The sequence below is a fragment of the Lissotriton vulgaris genome, chromosome 8 (assembly GCF_964263255.1).
Source record: "Lissotriton vulgaris chromosome 8, aLisVul1.2, whole genome shotgun sequence".
Lineage (NCBI taxonomy): Eukaryota > Metazoa > Chordata > Amphibia > Caudata > Salamandridae > Lissotriton > Lissotriton vulgaris.
The window spans coordinates 792,132,388-792,145,071 of record NC_141696.1 but is presented as its reverse complement, the minus strand read 5'-3'; the positions used below and the strand labels follow the sequence as shown (position 1 = coordinate 792,145,071).

General features: G+C 40.5%; 1 protein-coding gene across 2 annotated transcripts in view; it reads right to left on the bottom strand.

Annotated features, from left to right (window-relative positions):
- The window catches only part of FHL2 (four and a half LIM domains 2), a 404,990-nt gene extending 404,039 nt beyond the window's left edge, over positions 1 to 951 (bottom strand). Inside the window, exon 1 of one of the 2 annotated variants that reach the window (XM_086934671.1) lies at positions 846 to 951. The gene's annotated coding sequence lies outside the window, so the exon portion shown is untranslated. Of the gene's footprint in view, positions 1 to 484; positions 566 to 845 lie in introns of those variants that run through there. The other variant, XM_086934672.1, reaches the window with a different exon arrangement.
- Between the last annotated feature and the right edge of the window lie 11,733 nt (positions 952 to 12,684).

The window sequence follows — 12,684 nt, the reverse complement described above, 5'->3', positions numbered from 1 at the left end:
AAGCACACATCGCACAGACTTTTTGTGCCATGCCTTTGTAAGGCAAATACCCTGACCGGCAACCTAAACAAACATTTGGCATTGCCCATGACCTGATGATATCCCTCTATTCCTACACATGCAGCGTCCTTCTGCATTATATTTACCACTGGCCAACAAAGAGGCAATTCACTCTAGACCTTCGACATGGAGAATGGGCTTTCACTTGTAGTAGGAATGAGGTGGCTACAGTAAACCTCTGATTATCAAAATAAATGCTAAAAACCTCAGGACAAAAATCAGAAAGCTGTTGCTATGACCAATGCTTGATTTACCAGTGCCTAATTCGTGAAAAGGGACCTGCAGGGGCCCAATATTTTTATTAGAAGCCCACTGCTAGTCCTGCCAAACGGGGACTGCTGACTACCATGGCTTCTGAGTCTTTATTTGACCTAATGCCTTTTTTCCTCTCCAAACATTTCCTGTCTCTTTAACTTATTTTCACCGTTTCTTTTTCATCTGTTCTTTTTCTCCCTTTGTCGCTGTTTTCCTTGCTTTGGCTTCCTCCTTCTTTCTCCTTTTGTGCCTTTCTCTCTCTTGCTCTTGGCCAGAACCTGAATGATGAAAAACAAGAGTAGGTCCCCAATAATGTGGACGGGTACCCACCGTTTGCAACCACCTCCACAAATTAAATATTGGCCATGACACTGATGGTGCATTTACTAACGCTGTGACTTCGAAGAGGGGACGCCCGTTTCCCATCTGTAATAAAGGGGATCTCTGGGTTAGTCTTTCTCGCGTAGCTTACAGGGACCCTTTAGGCAGAGAACGAAGCACCACAGATAAAAACAGGAGTCAGTCCTTACCTTCCGGGAGCCTCGCGCCTTCTACCCATGAGCCGTGAGCAGGAGCCCGGGATGGGTGCTGGGCTTACTGCTTTATTGGATAACACAGGCTACGCATTTAGTAATTAGACAGGCATTCTTTTGCTAGATGAGCTTCTATAAATACACTATCTCCAAAGAAACAGCCATCCGAAGGAGATAAGAAACACAGCACCTCGGTGCTGGTCGCCATTTAAGGCGTGAGCGTGGGTCCTTAGAGGCCTGACGCAGGAAGGATCTGACAGGCTCTTCACCTCCGGCACGTGCTTAAGATCACTGACGTGGCTTCCTGTCAGCGCTCAGAACGCAGGGCCCTTTGTGCTGCTGGACTGGGCTAGTGCGTCCAATGGCTTGATCCTGGGGAGAAGGACATATTCAAAGTACACAGATTATATGTGTATGTATGTACACAAATGTGTTGTGTTCTGCATGGGGGTGGGGGTACCCAGTCAAGGAAGTCCTCTTATGCATATGTTAGCAGGTGATTTTGCTCCAGGAAAGAAGAAAAAAAGGTTGGATTTGCCCAGTGCTAGAGTTGAGTGTGTGGTTACAAGTGTGGCCCACAGGTACACTTTATGGGGGACCAACATTTATCTTTCCCCACTAGTCTGGCACAGTAAAAGAAAGAAAACCACAAAAGGGGGAAAGAAAAATAATGAGAAAGTCAGAAAGATCGTGACAAAGGGAAACGCAGGAACCTTCCTGAGTGAGATAAATGGGAAAGGTGTGGTGCCTGGTGGATGAATAAAAAGACTTAAGGTGGTATTTGGCACCCAGGGCCTTTGAGCAAAACATTGGGCCTAGCACTTATGCTTTTACAAATTAAGCACTGAGAGGTAAAGAGAGCAACTGAGCAAGCGGGCTAAAGGCAAACGATTTATATTTAGTACCTTCAAGGGTATGACCAGAGGAACTTTCAAAAGGCAGATGGGCGTCGGTATGCACATAAGTGCAGCTCCCTGCTTAGATTCAGAATCAGAAATAGAAAAACAGCACAGGGTCAAAGTTAAAAAACAATTGTTGCGAACATATAGAGCAGCACTACAAGATTTGATTTCTGTACTGCTCAAATGATTTGAACATGTGTAGAGTAAATAAACATCTGCCCAATTCAATCAGAACACTAGGAAGAACAATCAGCTGTCAGGCACCCATCGTTGAAATATATTCGACCCCATTTCACAGCACCGCTCAGCTTCTCATTCCTCATGCAGGGAGTCAAGGTGTCACTGTCTGAGGAAGCCTTGCAGAAAAATCTTGGAAGTGGACAATGGACTAATTCAGACATTGAATGGAAGGACAACCTTTGCTTTCTTGCAGAACCAACAGCTAACCAAATGTGGTGTCACTTCATCTTAGAAACCTGAAATTATGCAAATTTACCAGACATGGGCCCAATTCACAAACTGCAATATTTGTACTTAAAGAAAAACTCCAGAAGTGGCACTCACATATCACAAAATTCAATGCACAAACTTACAGTTGGGTACCTTTTCTATCTTTTCTGTGCAGAGATACTTTTCGATTGGTGGATATCTCCACACACATAGGCATCTTTTTTGGTATTAAATGTAGGATGGATAAGAAAAGGGGAATCGACTAGTAAACAGGAATGATTTAGGAAAATTTAAGGAGGTGTTTAACACTTTGAATGTGGGCGGAATTTCCCCGCGATGCTGCAAAATTTGACGCGTGCGCAGATTGGACTGCTCCCAGCCGTCCGACGCACACGCCCACCGTGAGGTCGGACGGCCGTGGGCCGTCCGACGCATCCAAACGGTTAAGGTGGGACAAACAAATAAAAACAAACACCAACAAAACAGTAACAACTTCCCAAATTACACTTTCAAAGTTACTGCAGTGCCAAAGGTATCAAAACAGACTCAAATGTACCCCAACCCGGCCTTGAAGTAAGTTCAGCACCACACATGGCTACTCACAGATACTACAAAACACACTCCTATAGAAAACAATGAAGGCAGGGATATGAAATAATACCGCATAGCAACTAAAGATTAATACATTAAATTATTTCAACATATTGTGTGTTAAAAATTAAATATAATTATTAACTCATTTTAATACTGTAACAAAATATACTACATATTAAATAAAAATAAAGATGTTAGCGTGATATATTTTATTGTTGCATTGTTTACATATATTTCTAAATTAATTAAATTAATATAGTTAAATGGTTTAATTATTTAATGCACATTTAATTTGACGACTTAATGTGCTGCACCATATTTTTATATTGGTTCTAGGGTAATAATACATGTTTAAATTGGTTTACATTTATATTGAGCATTAACATGATTTAAAATGTTCTAAACAAATAGTAAACCTTAATAATTATCCCGGTACTTACTCGTGGTGACTTTCCACAAACTCTTCTTTATAAGTATGAACAAGTAGGTCACGCAGATTTTTATTCTTTTTAAATGCAAAGAGAGGTTTCTCTAGCGGTAATTCTTCCTCATGGTTTAGGATGTGCCAATGCTTGTTCACAACATTTTTTATCTGATTGCTTATATTGGAGAATTTACTAACAAAGACCACTTTGTTCAGAGGTTCCTTGTCTTTTGGTGTATTGTGAACCAAAGCAACACGGTCATAAAACCGTGCTCTTTTCATTGAGTGAGAGAGAAGCTTTTTCGGGTATCCCCTGTCCTTGAATTTTGTTCTCAGATTTTCAGCATGTATATAGTAGTCATTTAGGTCAGAACAATTTCTCCGGAGACGGAGAAACTGACTGAAAGGGATACTCTCCCTTTGTGATTTTGGGTGGAAACTAGAAAAATGTAACAATGTATTTTTGGCCATAGGTTTCGTGAACAATTCGACTGCCAGGACTCCATTGCAGTTCTTAATACATATGTCCAAAAATTCAACTTTGGTGGTACTATATGTAGATGTGAATCTGAGATTTGGATCTCCTAAGTTGATCCAAAGAAGGAATTCCTCCAAGAGTTCCATTGAGCCTTCCCAAATAAAGAAAATATCGTCAATGTAGCGGTACCAGCCCGCTACATTTTCGAAGAAAGGGGCCATCTCATTATCGATGTGTCTAGTCTTATTCGAACTAAAGCCCATGCTGACTTTTTAGTTGAGTATGTAACATCTGGCACTATTCCCATTGGGTTACAGGTTCGTAATAAACCAGGAGTATTTACAGAGAATAGGAAGTTCCTTGAAACGTGGGCACTAATCTCGAATAGATGCAGTAGAGATTGGATGCTCCTAATTATTGAAACAGCGCAAGGCCTAATTATCCTGGAGAAAGAGGAAATTGACAAATTAGAAGCTGAACTTAAAAACTGTCTGGCTCTAGAAGAGACCAAAAAGAAACTTGCTGACATTACCAGAGATGTTGAAGGGTACAGTACATACTTGCTAAATAAAAAAGCAAATAAGCTAAAAAAAGATATTGAGCAATGTGCTGAGGAGTGAACTTATCCGTTCCTGAAAAAAAATTACTTCCAAAATAAATATAATGGAAGCTGGGAGCGACCTGCCAATAGGCAGATATACTCCAGAGGAGGCAACAAGCGGGTCACTTTCTCTAATTCTCCGTGCAGTGATGCTGGTAGAAATGGGTGTCACCAGGGTTTTTTTTTAGAACCACGCCCGAGGAGAGGACAGAACTACAATGGGAATCGAGGACAGGGTCACTTCAGTCGAGGAAGGCAACAGCATCACAATCAGGGACACCCCCAACAGAACTACAACCAGGGACCTCCCCAACAGAGCTACAATCAGGGACCTCCCCAGCAGAATTACAACCAGGGACCTCCTCAACAGGATTATCTGAGTACCCGGAGCAAGAGATACTGGAAACCAACAAACTACCAGTAATCAACTTATCCAGCAAAGTCCTTAGTGATATAGAGGTAGGGATCCTCAGCAGAGGTTTTAGCTTCGTTCCATCTACCCACTTAGATAAATTTCAGTTAGAGAAGGATTTGCGTTCCTTTTGTAGGAAAATAAGGCTTAAAAGATTTTTTGAGAACAGGGAGAGTAGAGACAGAATTAATATCTCTGAGTTGAAACCAAAGTCTAAATTCACACCCACCTTGAGTATGGTCAACAAAAACATAGAGGCCTTCGAAACCGCTGTAGAGAGTGGTATCCATAAACTGTTGAAAAAGGATAAGCGATATCACACCCATAATATTTCAGTTAGGGAGAGAGAGGCACTCAATAGACTCAGGGAAGATGGATCCCTCACTATCAAGCCAGCAGATAAGGGGGGCGGGGTGGTGGTTTTCGACACAGGTGACTATGAGCAAAGGATGCTCAGATTACTCAGTGTCGGGGAACACTACGCCCGTACCACTGAAACAAGTCTTAAACAAGTGGCAAGAGAATGCTTAGCATTGCTCACAGAGGCTAGGCAGGCTGGCTATATCTGCGAAGATGAATTTTGCTTCCTCAACAACCTAGAGCCTAAAACACCAGCCATTTATGGCTTACCTAAAGTACACAAGGACAAATTGAACCCACCCATGCGACCAATAGTGAGCAGTATAGACTCACTGCTAGAACCGGTCAGTAAATATGTCGATAATTTCTTACGACCTCTTGTTTGTAATCTAAAATCATATGTGCGAGATTCGGCGCACATTATATTCTTGGTTGAGGGTATCCCGTTCTGTGAGGAGACTCAATGTCTGGTTGCGCTAGACATTGAGTCTCTATACACAAATATCCTACAGAGGGATACTATAGAGGTGATAGATGAACTTCTCTCTGGCCAAGATTTGGGTGGTGCCAATAAAGAGTTTATTGTTGATTGTGTAAGACTCATCCTCACCAACAATGTGTTCCTATTTAAGAATGAATACTCTAGGCAGCTTAAGGGGACCAGCATGGGGGCTACCTGTGCCCCTAGTCTGGCCTGCTTGTATGTAGGCAATTTTGAGACTAGACACATCGATAATGAGATGGCCCCTTTCTTCGAAAATGTAGCGGGCTGCTACCGCTACATTGACGATATTTTCTTTATTTGGGAAGGCTCAATGGAACTCTTGGAGGAATTCCTTCTTTGGATCAACTTAGGAGATCCAAATCTCAGATTCACATCTACATATAGTACCACCAAAGTTGAATTTTTGGACATATGTATTAAGAACTGCAATGGAGTCCTGGCAGTCGAATTGTTCACGAAACCTATGGCCAAAAATACATTGTTACATTTTTCTAGTTTCCACCCAAAATCACAAAGGGAGAGTATCCCTTTCAGTCAGTTTCTCCGTCTCTGGAGAAATTGTTCTGACCTAAATGACTACTATAAACATGCTGAAAATCTGAGAACAAAATTCAAGGACAGGGGATACCCGAAAAAGCTTCTCTCTCACTCAATGAAAAGAGCACGGTTTTATGACCGTGATGCTTTGGTTCACAATACACCAAAAGACAAGGAACCTCTGAACAAAGTGGTCTTTGTTAGTAAATTCTCCAATATAAGCAATCAGATAAAAAATGTTGTGAACAAGCATTGGCACATCCTAAACTATGAGGAAGAATTAGCTCTAGAGAAACCTCTCTTTGCATTTAAAAAGAATAAAAATCTGCGTGACCTACTTGTTCATACTTATAAAGAAGAGTTTGTGGAAAGTCAAAGAACAATTGATGGTACTAGGGTGACTGGAACCACAAAATGTGGCATGTGTAACATCTGTGCTCAATGCATTGTGGGATCAGAAATTGTCTGTAACACCAAGACAGTAGTATGTAAGACCCATAATAACTGTAAAAGCAAAAATGTTATCTATTTGCTTAGATGTCCATGCGGCCTCTGCTATGTGGGAGAGACGGGTAGAGAGGTACGCGCGAGACTTCAGGAACATAGATCAGCCATTAAGACCAAAAAAGTTACTGCCCCAATTGTGGCCCATTTCTTAGAGAAGGGACACAAAGAATCTGAATTTGGCTGGTTTATCATGGAAAAGATTAAGATAGGTAAAAGAGGTGGTAATATTGTCTCCAGAAGGAAGGAGAGGGAGCAGTGGTATATTTCCTACCTCGATACTGTCAGAAGGGGCCTTAATTCAAGAGAAGAATGGGAGCGTATCATAGGAGCAGTTTAACCCATTTGTGTCTTTATTAGCCTATCTGATAGATTTCGTTACTGATAAGCTTTTACTCACCAGACCTTCTTTGGTCTGTCCTATCTGGGTAGTGTAGGGCACAGCATTTAAGATATACACTATATACACAAGCGTGTAACTAAGTTTAATGGATATTTGGGTTATAAGCTATTTTTAGTACATCTAAAATGAGTATGTACCTGTGGTGGCATGAATTATTTCCCCTCACCTTTGTTGGTTTGAATTACCCTCTCTACCATTGAGTATGCAGGGTGAATTGCGACATTTGTTAATATCCTTTTGCTAGTTTTAATAACACTTGCGTCGTTTCATACTGTATAGATTTATCTGTAACAAATAGATCGAGAAATAGAACAGCTTGACCTTTCAAATTGGGAAATCCCACTACATATCATTCACTAGTTTAGGTGTAACAACCGTACATGATATCATGATTGAAAATTGACAACTTATGTATGTCGGAATCCAAAAAGAGAACATCTGTCGTTAGTTCGTAACGTGAAATAATACATTTTATCGCTATGGGGGAAACATTCCTCTATTAATGGTACCGTTTTTGCTAATCCGTCATCTATTTTGATGACACTTGGTATTCCTGCAGGCATTTCGATAGTCCGTTGTTTATACCCATTCCTTCGTTTCGCTATGCGATTCGGGAACGTTGCAGGCATTTTTGAAAGCCCGTCATTTGTATTCATTATTTCCGCGTTCGTCACTAACATCACGGCGAACGCGGACATCCTAGGGCAGTATATAAATCACAGCGAACAACTTAGTCGCTGCTAGCCGTCAGAAGGACCAGACTGTAGTACGCGGGACGTTTGTCAGCTTAAAAAAGGAGGTAAGGAACGGTCCTTGTTGTAGTTAATGGAAACGTGTTGTTACGAGTGTAGTACGTTTTTTGACACGACTCGTGTCTGTTTTCTTGGTTTACAGGATAGGCACGGAGAGAATAATCTCGTGTTTTTGGTATTTATCCGTAACCTGGAACCATATTACGTTTTAACTCCTTGAACCTACCTGGAAATCTATATCCTGTGCATATTTCCGCTGCCTTACCGCGTGCTGGGTCCATACTATTTTCAAACATTTGTAAGTATACCCAGAGATCAAATTAAGGATTAGTTGTTTACATCTGCTTTCTATGTAGCCACTAATGGCATTTTCCTTATCCGTAGTTCTCAGCCATTATGCTGGATGTGCTACCGAACTTGAAAATATGACTATGATTTCGCTATTCTTTTAATTCAGTAAGTAGGAGGCGGAGAGTGTCCTCTCTCTATTTACCTATTATTATTTCTCGGCAAATATCGTATGTGTGACTATGCCTACAATAGCGAAAGGGTATTGATGTGAACTCTCTTTCAACCGTATCTGTGATTATGCCCTGTGTCATTAACAGGTAGAGATGCATAAATTCTTGCTCCATGTTTGATTACGCTTTCTGCGTCGTGTACATCTTTTTGCAGAATTATCTGAGTACAACATGTTATATCTGAGCAATGTGAAAGACATGTTGGAAAATCGTTATAGGCAGGTCTAGACTGTGATAACTAGGTGACCTGACCTTTCTACGATAGGCTTGTCAACACTTTGGTTAGCGTTATGAACTGATATAGATACATTGAATTTCGATATAGTTACACCAGAACTTTTACATATGTTATCTGGGTAGGCTATGAGCTAAATATTCTAATCGAATGGAAGATAATGGTCTCCGTAAATATTAAATGAGGTGTCTATCTATGTCATATATAGGAACACTGTATATGCTAAGAAGATAATTCGCTGGACGAATATCTCCTGCAAAGGATAAGGAGGCAGGATACCCCTTATGACACACTGAAAGATCCCTTTTGTGCCCGAGGTAGGTGATGCATCATGGCTCTCCTTATTACCACCTCCTTTTCAGAATTGGTTCATCTAATAACCTGTATTTCCCATTGAGATTTGATTCTTGGCTATATGTTCCTGGCCTTTTTAGGTGGATATAATAGAGGTCTTTTGAAATACAGTCAACATGTGCAATGCATCCGTGTGATGAAATGAAATGAATTGAAATGTATTGCTTGTTATTCAGACCCATGTGTGGTCTCTACTATATGTAATCGTTTAATGTTGTTTTGTAATTTGGAAGCAATGTTTTTATGTGTGTTCAAAGATGGAGTAGGATGTTTACATTATGTTTTTTAAATATACTTTTGCTAAATGTGATCCGTTGTGTTTATTATTTGTAACTAAGACCGATCTTATTTAAATTTACAGAAGTATTGGGAAACATTTGTACAAATACCCTGAAGAAGGTGGTTATATACTGACTATACCGCCGAAACGCGTCGATGCTTAAGGAGTGAATTTGGAATAAGAAATCAAGGAAAATTCAAAATAACTGTTTTATTTGAGTTTAGTCCTTTTTCCTGTAGCTCCTTTTTATTGGAATGTTGATTTTATTTATTATTGTTTCGTCCTGTATGTGTTTCCCAATTTTTAACAAATATAATGTATGTTAATAAATTGTCCAAAGATTTAATTTTACCATTGTGTTTTCACGTGTATTGAATTTTTCACTATTATCATTGCTTCCTTGTTACTTTTTGGTATTGGTGAGTTTATTGTTTGTCTGTAAGTACTTATGTATTGATGTTAATTCGCCCAAAGGGAATTAATTTTTTGACTTAAGTTGTTTCTAGACGCTTGTGCCCAAAATTGTGAAGGATTTTCCACATCGGGTTTTAAGTCTGTATATATGGGGTTAAAGCAAGTTGGCTTGCGAGGACCTAAGAGGACCTGTTGTTCTATAATGGGTAACTCTGAAATTAGATATTTTAGCCCAGGTCCTCTAAAGGCTCTGAAAATAAATAAAATAATCTAAAAAAGGATCCTTGCTCTAAGATGCTGATTCGAGCCTTGCAGTCGCACTTGGCTTCATAAACTATTCTAGAGTGTAGGGCTATCCTAAAGAGTAGTGCTTGGAAAGATGCAGGGAGAGAAGGCAACCAGCACTACTACCTGGGAGCAACCTTCTACCCTATGGCTACTTACATGTAGGGTGGACACCAACATGGATACTCCACCTCACATGTACCCAAGCACTCTTATGCTTACTTTGCACATAATGAGGACGAATGACAGGGTTGAGTCATGCTATACAACAACAATTTGCCAGGGAGGGAGAACGGGTATGCAATCTGTCTACTGGGGATTAGGTAAAAAGCCTTTACCCTCTTGCTATATATTCAGCAGCTGCCAAACATTAGCCATGAATCCCCTGGTCATAATGGTGATAGCCACACACAAGTTAACATGAGTACCACTTTGGTGGACCCCAACCACCCAACAGAGTCTACTGCTCTGTTACTAACACACCAAAATTATGTGTGTCACTTGTCATGAGATTTCTGGAACATGCCTACTGCATAAGAAAACATACAGTATCTGCTAGAATGATACAATGAGAGGCAGGTTGCCTCAAGGACACCGTGGCAGATACTTTCAACCCTGTACCAAATAACCATTCAATAGATAGAAAGTTTCGGAAGGCACGTTCTATAAACAAAGGTATTTACATGTATCATCCTCTTACTTATTTTTCATGGAGAATGTTTGTCACTTAAGTGCATAATATACATGCATCATCACACATTGTTCACGCACAAACAGAGCAAGCTGATTGCAGTGAAAGTTTCAATGGCAGCTTTGAAATCCTTTGCGAGAATCAACATAGTGCATTATTGTTAAGTGCACTTCTTCACCTAAGAGTCTGCTGACATATTATCTATGTGAGACGGTAGCACTGTGCAGATACTGCACGGCTAGTCATAGTGAATATGCATAAGGCGGGTACACTTCACTCATGTATGGTAGTAAAGTATTTTATTGCCACATTTTTTCTTCCTAAATCGTTAAGGCTTCTAAGGGTTTCTTTCATCAATGTTGGAATATATTCAACTTCATAATCTGTGTAAATGCTGTACCTGTGCGTAAAATGTTAAGATCCTTTACAATTTCGCTCACGTTCATTATACGTTTTGTAAAAAAAAAAATCGGCAAATTCATATCATTCCCCTAAATTTCTTTTTGCAAACGTGGTCCAAGTTGTGCGCCTTAATCTAGTCTCCTTAAAACTAAGGTGTAGCCCATCTATAAGAAACGACTTCACACCTCCTTGTGGAGAAGTGTGGCTCTCCGGTTAGAGGCGGCAGACCCAGAAGTAGAGGTCGGCCTAGGACCAGGGTTCAATTCCCGATGCGGCAGGGTACGGAACCAAGGAACCAATGTCAGCGGGCTCAATAAATCTCGCCTCGGTGTCTCTCTAACAATGGGTCCTACGCTGCAACTCTGGGCAATAGCTTGCTTAATCTCCACAATGGCCCCCTCGCTGCTGGGGATGCCTGGCTTCACCTTGGGGATGCCCAATAGGTCCCATCTCACAGGGAAAGCCAGGATGGGTTCCCCAGCGACCCTGGGGTGAACGTGTGCTCTACAAATTCATACTAACATAACGTACATCCATGAGCTCTAATGTCCATTGACAACCTATTCAAATATGATACAGAAATACTAGTCATAACCGAGTGCTTGAGTGACTGGTACTCCATGTATATTAATCGTTATTTGATGCATGATGAATATATGTGGGGAAGTTGCACTGCTTAATTTGAACCAGTGGTTTTTGGGAGCTCAGCACCAGCACTTTATTGTCAACACCGCTCTTGTGAAAGCCTGCTGTTGCTGTTTATCTTCTTTTTTAAGGGAGCACAAGAACTGTTATTTTATGATTAAATATACATTAAAATCACTCATACCTGCTACTCAAAGCTATAAGAATAACTGAGGCGGCACGTATTAGTCATTTGAATGTGTTTATAAAGTCTGAATTATCACACTTGTATGAGTGCGATGGTTAGCACTGGAGCAATGGTTGGTTCAAGCTGTAGGGTCCTCCTGACAAGGGCCCTTTCACTTCGTTGTTTTCTGACAAATTAAGCTATAACACTGCAGTTACCACTGTGGTACACGTTTCCATGCCTTGTAGGAAAGCAAAAATGACAACTACTACCTGTATTTTCCAACCCCCAGGGTGGAACCTTGTATTCCTTGATTATGACAACTGTCCTCTTCTGATTAATTAACATTTATATAGGATAAAGTACCCCTTGCCATACAATACACAGATATTGCACGCCCGAGGAGTACCATGACCATATTATTAAGCAATGAGATTGATGGCTGAGTTTCGTTATAAGGTCATGGAACTTCTTTTAATATTTGGCAGTGGTTATGTTATTCCTCATAATACACATTATACAACAGACAAAAATTATCTTAGTAATTATCGCCCGATTGCACAGCTCCCCCACCCGATACAAATATTAGAGAAATATTTTAGTAAAAACGTGCCTGTTGCTTAGAAAAGCACAACATTCTGGAGCTGGAAAAAATGGGCTTCAGTCCACTGTACAGAATCAGCACTCATCTTGGGCCTTGATGGGCTGAGGACGATGGTGAATAGTGGCCAAACAGCAGTTCTGACATTATTAGATCTGTCAGCTGCGTTTGACACAGTCAACCACCACATTCTAATTCTTAGACTGAAAGGGATTGTAGTAAAGGGGACAATACTAGAGTGGATTAAATCTTACATGGCGGATTGGTTCCAAGCAATCTCTCTCCCACACTACCGCTCAGACTATAAGAGAACTGATAAT